We start from the raw sequence: 16,143 nt of genomic DNA on the forward strand, positions 1-16,143 counted from the left end.
CATATGGCTCACCTGGATTTGGAGTTGCTCACGCATTCCGGGCTGAGTGCCAATTTTTAATGTTGAGGCCCATTTCCTTACCCAGTTATATTCCGGCTGGATTTAGTCCTAAAACTGCTGGAGAAAGTGCGGAAAGGACAGATGCTGCTTTCTCCCGGTAGGCATTAGTTTTTAGGGCCAAGTGCTCCGGTCACGTTTTGTCACCCTGCAACCTGATCCTTCAATCTCTTTGAATTATGGAGGACAGCATGTGTACAAATGTCTCCCTCCAGCTTACTTCATCATAGTCATCATGACTCCAGTATTTCTACTTTTTTTTTAAAATGGTTCCTAACTGTACATGCGATTTTTTATGTTTTATCGCCGAGCAGCAGTGAACTCTCTGTATGGCCTTGCAGAATTATCTTTGGGAACAAGTTGTCTTGATCAGCATTTCCGATGGTGTGTTCACGATCATACTTAATAAAAAAAGGCGGTCATATTCTGAACAGTTTGAAATGATAACCTCATTATAAAGTGGATGTGTCAGCTGGCTTGGGTGCACAATCTATTGTGAATTGCGCAGATTTAGGGTAGCATCGGCGAATATGGAGGTGCACACTCCTTTGGTGTGTTCATGGATTTGGAGATGCGCACGGATATGGGGGTGTGTTATCAAATATGGGGGTGCGCACTGATTTGGGACACGCATTAGTGTTGTGGCTGTCGCCCTATCTGCATTTGAAATCGCATTTTGCTGTGCGTGGGAATTTTAAATGCCGAAACAGACATTTTCTGAACTGTTTGAAATCATTCCTGCTCTGGAAAAATCTATTTTGTATGTGGGGTGTCAGCGTCTTTGGGAACGCACTGATTAGGTGATGTGCACAGACTTGGGGATGCGTTTTGGGTGTGGTGGCGGATCAAGATTTGTAGACGAATAAGGTTTGGCTTTCATGTGGATTTTTAACGACTAGGCTGCCATTTTGTGAACTGGTTGAAATGGTCTTTGCTTTGGGATGATCTAATGTGCATATAGAGATGTCAGTGGGTTTGTGGTTCACACTGTTTTGGGGACTGTGCAGACTTAGGGGTGTCTTTGTGAATATGGGGTACACACGGTTTTGGGAATGCACATGAATCCGGGGATGTGGCATTTAGGGATCTGTTCTGGAATTTAGGGTCCACACGTATGTTACAATGTGCGCAAATTTAGGCGTACCTTGTTGAATATGGGATGCACACGTATTTATTGTTAAACTGAGAGTTGCGACTCTCGGCCGATCTAAAGTTCAAATCGTATTTTGGGGTACATGGGAATTTTAATGTCGAAACAGCCATTTGCTGAACGGTTTGAAATGATTCTTGCTCTGTAAAAATGTAATATATGTGGTGTGCCAGCGTGTTTGGGGAGCTCACTGATTTGCTGATATGCGCAGATTTCGGCGTGTGTTTTCAAAGATGGGCGTGCACATGTATTTGAAATACACAGAGATTTGGCTGTGTTTGGCGGATCAAGGTTTGCGCACGAATATTTGCCTACGTGAAGATTATTAATGACGAGTATGCCATTGTATCAACTGCTTGAAATGATTCTTTCTCTGAGAAAATCTGATGTGCATGTGGGAGTTTCTGCAGGTTTGGTGTGTGCACTGAATAGGGATTACGAATATTTAGTTTATGTCGGCGAAAACGGGTGTACACACGGTCTTGGGGAGTGCATGAACCCGGGGATGCGCACGGATTTAGGTGTGTTCTCTAAAATGGGTTTGCACACGCATTTGCACACGTGCGCCGATTTAGGGGTGTGTGCTCCAATATGGGGCTGCGGATCTATTTGGGGATTGTGCAGATTTAGAGGTGTGTCGACGAATATGAGAGTTGCAAAGTTTCTGTGGGTGTATATGATGGTTCTGACGGATCTGGCTGTATCGGGCCTTGGGATGCGTGCGGATAATTTAATATCCAGGTCGCCATTTTGTGTTTGGAGTGAATCTTCGTCTGGATAATTTAATGTGCATATGGGAATATGCGCAGATCTGGGGGTGCACGTGGAATTTAGTGAAGTCCGCATTTTAAGGGGGCATTTTAAATATGGGGTTGCCCACGAAATTGGGTGACAACCAGATCTGGGTATGTAGGTCGATCTGCAAACGGATTTTAGGGGGCGTGAGAGCTTTTATTGCCGGGACAGCCATTTTCTGCTCTGAACCAGATCTTTGTAACAGCTGGCTCACTACGTTACGTATTAATCCAGGTTCGAAGTACGTCTGTCTGAAGAGTTACACACCTTTTGTGACATAAACTGACCTCGGCCTCGGAGACACCGGGATAATTAACTGCGTCCAGTCTGGCCTTCAGTTTGGCGTTCCTTGTCCTCGTCTCTGCCATTTATTCAATGCTACTTGCTCACCTGTGGTTCTAGTTCCTACTCCATCGCCCACCCCCCAACAGCAGGCATGCGCATACCACATGTTAATGCCCGGGCAGCTGCATCAAACTCCCCGGTTAGAATATTAAATCTCTTTCAGTACATGTGAAAAACCCGTGCTCCTTACATCAGTCGCACCAAATGCTGGAAGAGAGTCCAATACGATGACCTCCTGCAAAAATCGTTTGCCACACATTTACCTGTACTTCCTTAGCATCTCTTCCCTCGTCAGATCACTAACCCGGAGTTGCTAGTTCTTAAGCCATGAACCTTCGGAACCACTAAATTATTTTATTTGGAAATTTTGGGGGATCTATAGGCTTGCATAGCACGACTCTCCTGTAATCTACCATATGTACTCTGTAATTCAGTTTAAAATTTTATTGTGTATGAACTTCTTATTGTGATGAAATTCTACGTTGTCCACAATATCACATAGGTGTCATTGATTCATTTAGAGATGTACCGAATAATAATGAGCCACGGCGCCCAGTAACCTCAATTTTACCCCAGCTTAATCGCTAAGTTGTGTTCTCTTTTTCGTTTACCTTGTGAGAATACCCATAAATATCACGGAGAAGATGTACAAATTCCTTCCAGAAAAAAACACCGGAATGAACTCCGATTTCCATTGTTCCGAGCTGGAATCGTCTGATACTAACCGCTATGCTGCGTGGAGCCCCAAACTGCAAGTTACCAACCCACATATCCACTTCTCTTCAGTCATTTACAAATATCAGAAAAAACAGGGTTACAGAACAGTTCTTATGGAAACGCCCCATCTACTGCCAGCCCCATACTTACCATGCCTCCTGACGTTCTGGATCGACCTATTGTGGGGGCTCTTGTCAAACGCCTCACTCAATTCCATACACAGATCATCCATCTCATTAATATGTTTTGTCACTCTCTCAGAAAGTCATTCAGGTACGTAAGTTATGACCTTCCCCTCACAAAGCCATTTGATTGCCTGTGATTATGCTTCTTCAATTATTTGTCAAAACTATCGTGAAGAGTCCCCTTCAAACGTTTAGCCTTCAATGATGGCAGTAGTCACTGTTTTGCAATTCCTAGGATTATCCTTACTACTTATTACCGGTCTTAACCATGCTTATATTTAGAGTTTATACTTCGATATTACCCCCTCACGATTAAAATTAATAAACATCATGGACCAACCATTGAAGGACTCGGATTGATTTCTCAATTCAGCTTTCTCTGGAGAAAGTAATATCTGAATACAAACTGCCGCTACTCCCAACATATTTCTAATTGTATAAATAATTTATCCCCGATCGTGCTTGTTTAGAAAGACCCTCCAATTTCCAAGGTGCGTCAATTAAAAATTAGCTGAACCTTTGTCCCATTAATTATCAAGTATCCGTTTCTATCACACTGTCCTTTTCAACCATTCTTTGCTTGTTCTTTGTCCAAGGTCAGTTCTGTTTTGGCATAGTCGAATATCTCACTGACACTGACTAAGATTAGACCAGTCAGAAGCAAGAGACAATCTGCAGACTCTAGAATTCCGAAATGCTGGAGGAGCTCTGCAGGCCAGCCAGCATCTGTGGACAAGTGTAAACTGTGGACGTTTTGGGCAGAGACCTTTCATCAGAATTGGATTTCTTTTCCTCTCTCGCCAAGCTGAAGACTTCCGCCAGCACTTTGTGTTGGATTAGATCATATCAGTTCCCATTTCGCTTCGCTGTGTCTTTTGTTCTTGGGTTCACAGCATCGCCTCGCCCACCTACCACCGCTCCTCCACCTTCCCTTTGAAAGCTTACATTCTGTTACTGGAAATGAGTTCAAATCGGAAAACAGAAGGATAAAATACAGGTAGAGACAGAGGAGAAAATCAGTGTGAAGTAAAGGACGGGTAATGATGGGAGCTGGAGTGGTTACTATCGACGAAATTATCCTCCATATCAAGGGATTTTGTCAGAATCGGGAAGAAGGGTTGACAGGTTCGCCTCAAGGCACAACTTAAGCGGGACGAGGGTGAGGAGCAAAGGGGATTTTTCTGAGATGTTGAGTCTAGTGCTGCCGTTGCGATCGACTGTACATATTTGTTGTTGAACTGTAAGGCAACACACACAAAATGCTGGAGCAATTCAGCAGATGGATGGCAACTTTGGAAAAGAGTAAACATACAACAATTCGGGCCGACAACCTTCATGATTTTGTGTGTGTTGTTCTGTATTTCGAGCCCCGACAGATTTTCTCCTGCTTTGTTTGAAGCTCTGTTTATCATATTGTTTCTGTTTATTTACAAGTGGGAGTACAGAATAGGAGCGTGAAGGCAGCTGAATTGTACTACTGCATAGCATTTATTTCTATATTTTAATGAGTTTCAAAATCCGATTCAGTGGGTATTTCACCACATTCCTGAGATCCTCTCGGAATTTGCTCTGAGTCAAGGCGTAAATACAGGTGTTGGTGCAGGAACTGAGGATCCGCAGCATTCCCGATGTCTCTTCTATAATGTAAACGGGATTCATGACAGAATAATAAACAAAACTCTTTGAAATCCGTTGATAGATGAAAAATACCAAACGTGTTCCCCACAACAATATGAAACTACCGGTTATGCTGAAGAGCAAAACGATGGATTTCTGTCGCTTCTCCATTTCCCGGTCCTTGTCATTCATTCGATCTTTTTGACCCCGGAGCCCCCTGCGGGCTCGACTGACCACCAGAATCCGCCTGGCTGTCAGAATATTGAAAATCAAAATCAGAAAGAATGGGACACAAGGTGTAAAAGTGCGGTAAAACATCTCAAATACCACCCATGAGGGAGAGTTTCTGTAGCTCGGTGTAAGAACACAATACCAGGGGATACCATCAATTATTATCACAGGCTCGCATACAAAGCCCCAGGGAACACAATTCAAACAGGCCAGCACACTCACTGTCCCGACAACCACAGCCGCTGTTTTCTCTGTGCAATATTTTGTTTTCAGCTTTTCACAGCAAATAGAAACAAACCGATCGACGGTGAAAGAGACAGTCAACCAGACAGAGGCAGTAGTGCTCGCATAAATCAGCCATGTAGCGATACGGCACACAGGAGTGATGAACAGGAATGATCGGCGAAAATAAAGCCAAGCAGTCCACGTCAGGAGCGGAAGCGAGATAACGACCAGGAGATCGGCCGCTGCCATTCCCACCAGGTATAGAGTTACACATTTGGAGAGACCGCACTTTCCCCGGGACAGGATCACAATCGCCATCAAGTTCGCTGAAGAGAGAGGGGAAATAGGAAATTGAGAAAATACTGAGGATTCTGGGATCATGTAATATTCCCATTTCATTGTTGCATTTAGCGGTAGAAGGGTGAAGAGAGAGTCAAGAGCTCGCTGAGTTTAGACATTAAAATAAAGTCAAATGATTTAAATTCGGATTCCTTTCTGATGACCAAAAATATAAAGAGGCAGCGGACAGATGAAACTAGGTACCCTCAGAGTCAGTACTGTTTGGAACATTTTTATCGACTTCATCCGCGTCTGATATGAATGAAATGAATCAATTCGGACGCCGATGGTGGGATTCTTGCATTAAACAATCATCAGCTTCCCTGCGACTCCCTGTCAGCGACAGAATACCCGAAGGACACAACAAAAACAGGAATTCCCGAAACCACTCATCCAGACAAAAATAGAATATGTGGGAGAGCAGTTAACGTGTATTTTCTGAGCTGTTTTCAGAAAGCCCCCATGACACGACTTTCCCTTACTCTTTCTATACAAGCTGCCTGAGGCTTTGTGTTTCCAGCATTTCCCGTGTTTGTTTCCTATTCCAGCATTTGCCACCTCGCCGACTTTACAGCAGAACTTTGACTGAGGCAGCAGTCACAGCCTAGTCTGATACAGCCTCTCAGATATACTTGACGCCCCCGACTGAATCCATCACAGGGAAGCCGGGAGAATAATTCAACATCCAGTAGCAGGCACGGTGACACAGTCAGATGTCTGTAGCGGTGTCAGATGTGGATATATTATAATATATTTCACAGTATTTATAGTTATATGGATAATATAATACATTTCACAGTGTTGGTAGTTATTAATCAACACGTCGGTTTTGTTAATTGATCAGCAATGACGTCATTGTGTTGTCCAGCAACTGCTTCACTTTCTGTCACACGGCTCACTTTTACTGAAAATCCTCAATCTTCCTCCTACAACAGGGAGCTCCTCAAATTTGCTGAATCGTTACCACTAATCGATTGTTTGATCATGACACGTACCTCACACAACCGCTCATATACCAATGCAGACAATCAACTAGCATCATCTCCGCGGCAGTATAAACACAGTATTTGCAAATGCAGTGTAGCTGCTTCGAGACCAGAAGCACCGAGACCCGAGCATCACATTATTGAACACAAACCGCTGGAAGATATCTGCCTGTCCCACTGAGGTCTTCCGATGTTGGCGAATTCGCTGAATTCTTACAGCGGTTTATTTTAAGATCCAGATATCAGAATCCACAGTCGCTTGCTTTGATTCCACTCCTAGAATGCCGAATACTAGGACTGGACATGAAGTTGTGGAAACCAGCGACAGAAACAATCACTATATTCGCATTAACTAAAATTCCCATCAACGGCAACCGATACCGCAGCTTACCGAGAATTCCAAAGGCTGAAATAAAAGGATAGTAAACTTCTCCTATCCGCAAAAGGATTGGATAACCCATTTCCGTGATAAACTGCCAATTGTGCTGCTCCTGAATTCACAGCCCCATCAAAAACTCTGAGCTAATGTATTCAAAACGCCTTTAATTTATATAAAGGATCAGTCTCCAGAGACACTGTTATGCCGCTGACTGACTACAGTCACTTGAACAATCATGGTAATTCAGCACCATTCATTGTCTCTGATGTAAATATTGGACCGACAGAAGACAAGCGCTTCTAAATTCCTGGGCATTACCTCTGCGGTTCCTCACCTAGTGAAAAGAATGCCGGAGTTCCATTGATAAACACCCGAAGCAGCCACATTTACAGATTTCAGTTTTTCTCTCCGCTAATTAACCACTTCTGAACAGAGTTCAACAACACGTCCGAACCCAAACTTCTCTCCCTGTGGTTTTCCATTTTCAACATCATCCTGGACGCGCGCACACACACGCGGAATGGCGGTGTTCGGATGACCACAATGCTGATGTAATAAAGATGACAAAATTTGCAGATGCTGGAAATCCTCAGAGGAAGGCGACACACACAAAGTGCTGGGAAAAGAATTTTGAGATGCTGCTGATGTAATTGGATCTTAAGGGCATCTCAGACCTGCCAGAACTCAAAGGAAGAAATGATTCGATCTGCAAAGGGAATATTCAATAATAAATATTAAATATAGGACTCTAAATTGGGAGATGAATCGATGTAGGATGGATGAAAGTGAATGAAAGAGAGACAAGCATCATATGCTATATTATAACTGTGTGAAAAAGACAGAGGGTCAGACCGACAGATTGACAGTGGCACGCGCTGCAACGGCCGCTTCACACAACCGTCTGGCATATACCTCTCCCTCACTGACCGACTTTCCTTCTCCTACCAACAGGGGAAAACTTCAATCAACTCCGATTTTCCCTCCTGTGGAGTCACCAGAGCAGTCGCTCTGACACGCAAGGTGTGTTGCAAAGCACAGAGACACCGACAGCTCATTAGTTCCACAGTTTCAGACAGCAGAGAAATTCAGATTCAGTCCAACACTGAATCAAGACCCAGACACAGATTACCAATACAACGGCTACACTGAAACACAGATGGTTAATATTTCCATTGACCTCGGCACCACTGCCTTACAGTAGAGACACAGACCCAGTCTCCATATCCACACCCACGTGGTTAGCAGTGTCAGTGTGAGCTCAGGACTGGGCGAACAGCTGGAAAATTGGAAAATTATGAATGTGGTATTGGAAGAACTTAAGAAAGTTTCGCATAAGCTCGCGGGGTTCTGGATAATATGCGTGTGTCAGAATTAGTCAGTTGGTTAATGTCAGACCGTCAGGAGGGGCCGGTTGCGGTAGGACTCAAGTGCAGACCAATGAATGTTCTTTTACCAGGATTTTATTAGCGGCCACAGGGGCAACAGTCTTTCAACAGCAGGAGGCAGGCACGTAGCCGGAATGGCAGGCGGAGGCCCCTTTCACCCACTGTTCAGGCCGGATCATTAACAGTACCCCGCTCCCCACGGGCGTCTCCAGGCGCCCTTCTTGCCGGTACGGGATGGCTTCTGTGAAAGTCCCTGATGAGAGAGGGATCCAGAATATCCCGAGCGGGAACCTATCACCTTTCCTCGGGGCCATAGCCCTTCCAATCCACGAGATATTGCAGTCCACGGCCCATGCATCGAATGTCCAGTAATCGGTGCACAGTCAAGGCCTCCTAGCCAGCGATGAGACGGGGAGGGGGAGGGAGATTAGGAGCGGGTCAGAGGGGGTGGCAGACGAAGGGTTTAATCCTTGGAACATGGAAGGTAGGGCGAATCCTGCGAAGGGTAGGGGGTAGATCCAGGCGCACCGCCGAAGGGCTGATCACCTTGGTGATGGGGAATGGTCCAATGTACCGTGGCGCCAGCATGCGGGTGTCCATCTTTAAGGGGATATTCCGCGAGGATAACCACACTTTCCGACCCTAGTGGTAACGGGGGGCCTGGATGCGTTGACTGACTGCTTGCTGCTTCATTCTGGCCGTAGACTGAAACAGCGCCTCTAGGGTTCGCCTCCAGGTCCGTGAACACCTCTGGACAAACGCTTCGGCTGAGGGAACTCCCGCTTCCTCCTCCTGAGGTGCGAATAAGGGGGGTTGATAGCCAAGACAGCACTGGAACGGTGACAGACCTGATGAAGTAGAAGGCAAGGAATTGATGGCGTACCCGACCCAGGGACGTTGCCGACTCCAAGAGGAAGACTCCCGAGACGTCACACAACGTAGCATCGCCTCCATCTTCTGATTAGCCCGCTCGGACTGGCCATTACTCTGTGGATGAAACCCAGATGAGAGGTTAACCTTGATCCCGAGTAGTTTGCAAAAGGCTCTACAAAAGTGGGAGGTAAATTGTGAACCTCTGTCAGATACCACTTCAACGGGGAGACTGTGAATACGGAAAACATGCCGCATCACCAGGTCGGCAGTCTCCGTGGCCGAGGGCAGCCTGAGAAGGGGCACTAAGTGGACCGATTTGGAAAAACGATCCGCTATGGGAAGAATGGTGGTGTTACCGTCAGACGGGTGATCCCGGTGACAAAGTCCAGTGCAATGTGTGACCAAGGCCTTCTAGGGACAGGTAGGGATTGCAGGAGACCAGTGGGTGGTTGGCTGGAAATCTTGTTCTGTGTAAAATTTGGTCAGGCAGAAACGAAGCATTCAGCGTCGTTTCTCAGGGATGGCCACCAAAACTTCGACTGATGAAAGTCGTCGTGCGTCTGATGCCAGGGTGACATGCCAGTCTGGAGGTGTGTCCCCACTGGAGAACCTGGGAGCGGACAGACTGGGGGACATACAATAGGTTAGCGACTCACCCTTTTGGGCCGACCGGACCACAGATTCAATCTTCCATTGTGCTGTGGCGACCAGACATTGCTGGGGAGAACGGCCGTAACCTCGGCTGCCTCGTCGGTTGTGGGAAACTGCCTGGAGAGCGCGTCAGGCCTGCCGTTCTTAGAGCCAGGGCGGTAGGTCAGGCTGAACCCAAAACGGGCAAAAAACAGGGACCACCGAGCCTGGCGGGAATTGAGGCGTTTGGCGGAACAGATATATTCCAGGTCCTTGTGATCTGTCCAGACTAGAAAAGGGGTAGTCGTTTCCTCAAGCCAATGCCGCCATTCCTCAAGAGCAAGTTTAACCGCCCACAACTCCCTATCGGCGATGTCATAGTTGCGTTCTGTGGGCGAACATTTGTGGGTGAAAAAGGCGCACGGGTGTCCTTTGTTGTCCTCTGCTGAATGCTGTGACAGGATAGCCCCAACTCCTACGTCAGAGGCATCCGTCTCTACTATAAACTGCCTGGTTGGATCGGCCTAAAGGAGGATAGGGGCCCTGGTGAAACGAGCCGTTAAATCAGAAAAGGCTTTCTCAGCCGCTGGATTCCAGGCGAACTTCGACTTGGAGGAGGTTAGGGCAGTCAGCGGGGCGGCCAGGATGCCGAAGTTTCGAATGAATCAGCGATAGAAGTTGGCAAACCCAAGAAAGAGTTGGACCCCCTGTCGAGAGGCGGGTTGTGGCCACTGCTCTACTGCCTTGATCTTCTGAGGGTCCCTCTGGATCTTTCCAGCGCTGATCACATATCCCAGGTACGAGGCTGAACTCCGGTGAAATTCACACTTCTCCGCCTTCACAAATAACTGGTTCTCCAGGAGTCGTTGGAGTACCCGGTGGACGTGCTTGATATATTCTGAAAGGGACCTAGAAAACATCAGAATGTCATCCAGGTCTACGAATACAGATTTGTTCAGCATGTCCCGGAGGACGTCATTCACCAGAGACTGGAACACAGCAGGACCATTGAAGAGTCCGAAAGGCATCAACAAATATTCATAGTGACCGGAGGGCGTATTAAACGCAGTCTTCCACTCATCCCCCTCCCTTATGCGGACCAAACGGTAAGCGTTGCGGAGGTCGAGCTTGGAAAAGATAGACGCACCCTGGAGCAATTCAAATGCAGATGACATAAGCGGAAGAGGATAGCGGTTCTTAATGGTGACCTCATTGAGACCTCTATAGTCCACGCAAGGGCGCAGGGACCCGTCCTTCTTGGCTACAAAGAAGAACCCTGCGCCTGCTGGGGAGGAAGAGGGACGGATAATTCCTGCAGCCAGGGACTCCTGGATATATTTATCCATCGCCGCCCTTTCAGGTGGAGACAGGGAATACAGATGGCGAGGTTCCCGGAAGGAGATCAACAGAGCAATCATAGGGGCGATGTGGGGGTAAGGTGGTGGCCCGAGTCTTGCTGAATACCAGCTTTAGGTCCCGATATTCTGGGGGGTACAGAGGACAGATCGGGAAACTCTTCTGTAGGCAAAGGAGTCGGGCTTGGGGTAGAATGAGCAACACCGAGACAATCATTTAGGCAGAAGGGACTCCGGCTTAACACTCTGTTATTCGACCAATCGATGTGTGGACCGTGCAGAGCGAGCTATGGGTGACCTAACACAACTTCCGCTTTGGGGAAATCGATCACATGAAAAATAATACTCTCCCTGTGATTACCAGAAATCAGGAGACTCACCGGAGCTGTAGAGTGGGTAATGAAGGCCATTTTCACCCCGGTTAAGCCGCTGGCCTCCAGGGGTTGCTTTAGACGGGAGAGTGGCATCCCGAGTTTGGCCACCAAACTGGAATTGATAAAGCTTCCCTCAGCCCCGGAGTCGATGAAGACTGAGACGGTATGTCTCCTCCCTTCAGCCAGTTTAAAAGCGGGCAGCAGGGTTCGCGTGATGGGGGACCGGGAAAAGGAAACATTGTTCGCCATTAGTTCCCTCTTTACGAACGAGCGTTGTCTTTTACAGGACAACTGGATACATAGTAATCAGCCTGACCACAATACAGACAAGAGTTGGTCCGGAGTCTCCTCCTTCGCTCCGAAGGAGACAGACAGGCACGATCAATCTGCATGGGTTCCGTTGGGCTGGATGGGGGTGACTGAGGATTCGGAGAAGGAGACGTGAGTGCGGGCTGGAAGAATATCAGACGTCCCCTGGTGGTTCTCCGGGAACCCCGGATCTCACGTTCCCGCTGACGCTATTTTATGCGGCTATCAATTTTAATGGCCAAATCGACCAGCTCTTGGAAGACGGTAGGCAGGTCACGGGCGGCTAGTTCATCCTTAACCTCCTCGCTCAATCCATAGAGGAACACGTCAGATTGGGCTTCCGAACTCCAGTGGGTAATCGCGGCTAGCGTGCGGAACTCAATGGCGTAGTCCGAAACAGAGCGGTTACCCTGATGAATCCGCAACATTTCCCTCACTGTATCTCGTCCCTGCTGGGAGTGGTCAAGGACTCTCTTCATCTCCTCACAAAAGTCTTCAAACGTGTGGCAAAAAGGGCTCTGCTGTCCAACACGGCCGTACCCCACTCTCTTGCTCTTCCCGACAGCAACGTGATCACATAGGTGATACGGGATCGATCAGTGGGAATGGTAGCGGGCTGCGGCTCAAAAATCAACGAGCATTGGGACAGGAAGGATCTGCAGGTGCCTGGTTCACCATTGTAAGTTTCGGGTGGAGTTAAACGGGGCTCTCGGGCTGGGAGGGTTGGAGTCTGTGGGGCTGATGTTGCCGCAACAGGAGGGTTAAGTCTCAGCGCTAGCTGAATCTGCTGTAGCTGGGAGGCCATACTGCTCAGAGAGGCGGAGAAGGCTGGGTGACAGAGGCGAACTGCGCTTCGTGTCTCCCTAAAAAGACTCCCTGTCAGGAAAGGGCCTCACGTACCTGGTTGGGGTCTGCTGAGTCCATATGTCCTGTTCGTTCTGTCAGGCGGGGCCGGTTGCGGTAGGACTCAAGTACAGACCAATGAATGTTCTTTTACCAGGATTTTATTAGCGGCCACAGGAGCAACAGTCTTTCAACACCAGGAGACAGGCACGAAGCCGGAATGGCAGGCGGAGGTCTTACCCGGGAAAGGCTGTCCGGCGAGGGCAGACGATTACGGGTGCTTCACACAAGAATCAAGTTCCAAACAGGCAGAATCCGGAAACAGAATTCAACAATTTCCGTTGGCAGTAGTCACTATCGCAGGCTGGAACGACTCAGTTCAGGACTGGGACGAACAGGCAGAGAGTATGAGTCGAGGCAGGGTTTAAGTGGACCGGGTAATGAGCGAGAACAGAAACGGGTGGATGTTATTGAGGAGATAAGTGAGTAATTGGCGAGAGTCCAATTAGGGAAGGGTCTGGTTCAAAGCCCACATGGCCAGGTGAAAAAAGGTAGAATTTAAGGGCTGTCGTGGTCCAGAGTTATCAGCAGAGTCCCTTTGACCCAGTGTTCAGGGCGGATCCTTAATAGGAACCTGTCTGCTCAGATCCCGGGAGGTCTCCTATGGATGGACATGAGTGGTGAACTTGATCTTCTATAGTGACCATTTCTTCATTTTTCTGGATTGTGTTTTCATTTAACTTTAGTGCTATGTACTTCTTATTAGTTTTACACATGCTGTCATGGAGTGCTGAATCCTGGTTTCGTTGTAGAAAGTATATCCTGGGGAGATATTTTACTTGACCCCACTCCATTCCGATGTTCACCCATGACCTACCACCTTGTACTTCTTCCTCCGCTCTCCACTCTACATTCCTTACTTCGTCTTTGCATCATTTTTTCCACAAAAATGCCAATACTTCAAGAGCATCGGAGACAGAAGTGAGTATACTGTAGACGTTATTACTAAGGAGAAAATGTGCTTTGGAAACTGAAAGGTCTGAAGGTAGATAAGTCTCCCGGACAGATGGTGAACACCCCAGGCTTCAGAAAGAGGTAGCTGAAGAGTTTGTGCAGACATTACAGCCAGAGAGCACTACAGCACAGAATAATGCCATTCGGTCAATCTAGTCTGTTCCAATCCGTCTATCTGGCAAGTTCCAGCAACTTCCACTGGGACCATATTCCCCCATACTCCTCGCACCATGAACCCATCCAAACTTCTTTTACATGTTGAAATCGAACCTGCCACTTGCTCTGGCAGCCCAGTCCATAATCTCATCGCCTCTGAGTGAAGAAGTCCCCCCTCATTTTTCTCTTTAGGAATGTGTAATGATCTTTCAAGAATCACTAGATTTGGGAATGGGTCTGACGAACTACAAAGTTGTAAATATCACTCCATTCTTTAAGAAGCGAAGGAGGCAGAAGAAAGGAAATCATAGGACATTTCGACTGACCTTAGTGGTTGGGATGATCTTAGAGTCCATTAACGATGATTTTTCGGTGGAAGAGCATGATAAAGTAGGGCAACGTCAGCATAGTTTCCCTCAGAGGAAATCTTGCCTGACAAATCTGTTGGAATTCTTTGATGAAATAACAGGCAGGATAGAGAAAAGAGAAGCAGTGGATGTTGTTTGTTTGAATTTTCAGATGGTCTTTTTCAAGATGCTGCACATGAGGCTGCTTAACAATACCACAATTAGGGTATTACAGGAAAGATACTGGCATGAATGAAGATTGGTTTACTAGCGGGAGGCAAAGAGTGAGAACAATGCAAAGTTGTTATATTTGCTGCCGGTAAATAATGGCGTTCTGCTGGGGTCGGTATTGAGACCGATCCTTTTCATGTTAGATTTCGATGATTCTTTGAGAGAATTGATGGCTTGGTTACCAACTTTGCAGTTGATATGAAGGTAGGTGCCGGGCAGGTGGCTTAGAGTAAAACTGGTGTCTGCAAAAGGACTCAGACAGGTTTGGAGAAGAGGCAATAAAGTGGGAGATGGAATACACTGTAGGGACTGTGGTCTACTGTCTGGTACTCAAGTTCTCTCAGCATAACGTTGGACGAACGTTATTAGAAAAACACTGCGATACAATATGGGTTTCATTTTGTTACATTCAAAAATGTTATTTTAGTACTACAAGTACATTTCCACAGTGGTGGAGAAGTGCCCAATCGCCCCTCGCCAACTGTAAAATCCCTTCCAACTCCTACATCACTCCTCATTTCTGTGAACCCCTCCGACACCGACAGCACTCGCCATCTCTGCAAAACCCTCTACAATCCGCCCTGGTACATTCAGGTGACAGCTGAAACGATGAAGACACTGCCCGTGCCATATGGCAGGGTTCATAAAACACCATCAGACTTCCTGTTTGTAAACCTAGCGATTTGCATGGTTATCTTGACTAAACCTCTTCCCACATTACCTCCTGAAACAAAAGAACTATTGTCTTTTCTCAATTCCTTTGTCCCCGCTATATATGTTCACAGGATGCGGTTTACCTTCCCGGGACACCAGAGATGGTCTCTTCCTTCATGGAGTGGGTTTTCCTTCCTCCACCATTGATGCTGATCTCAGTCCAATCGGTTCTATTTCCTGAAAATCTGCCGTCACTTCATCTTACCGTCCCCTTAACATTGGCAGAGTCCTTCTTGTCCTTACCTGCAAACCCAGTAAACATCGGTGGCAGACGCTTCAGGTTAGAGTAATGAGCAGTGCTGGGATAATTAGGCCAGATCCTTTGGCAATGGGAATTACGGGCATGACCAGGAAATATGGGCAGACTTGTCCAAGTATAGTCAGCCTGGATCAAGCCAGTTCCCTGTGCATTGTGGGGATCATGTCAGTCTCCCAGCCTCCCGGACGGCCATATCTGCACATGCTGTGTGGAGCTGCAGCTCCTAATGGACCGCGTTAGGGAACTGTGGTTGCAGCTCGATAACCTTAGACTGGTAAGGGAGAGCGAGTAGGTGATAGAAAGGAGTTAAAGGAGTGAAATGAATTTGTCACACCGGGGCCACGGGAGACAGATAAGTGGGTAACAGTCACGAGAGTGAAGGGGAACAGTCAGGGACTAAAAAGTCCTGTTTGAGTACTGGTGGGGGTGGTGGTTGAACAGTCTACCTGGGGGAAGCAGCAGTGTCCGTGTCTCTGGCGCCGAGTCCGGTTCTGTGGTTCAGAAGTGTAGGAAAGGGAAAAGGAAGGCAGTAGTGTTGGGGGACTCTCTAGTTAAGGTAAGAAAGAAATGCAGGAAAGAAACTCGGATGGTATTTGCCTCCCAGGTGCCAGGGTCCGGGATGCTTCT

The sequence above is a fragment of the Hemitrygon akajei genome, unplaced genomic scaffold, assembly GCF_048418815.1.
Source record: "Hemitrygon akajei unplaced genomic scaffold, sHemAka1.3 Scf000137, whole genome shotgun sequence".
Lineage (NCBI taxonomy): Eukaryota > Metazoa > Chordata > Chondrichthyes > Myliobatiformes > Dasyatidae > Hemitrygon > Hemitrygon akajei.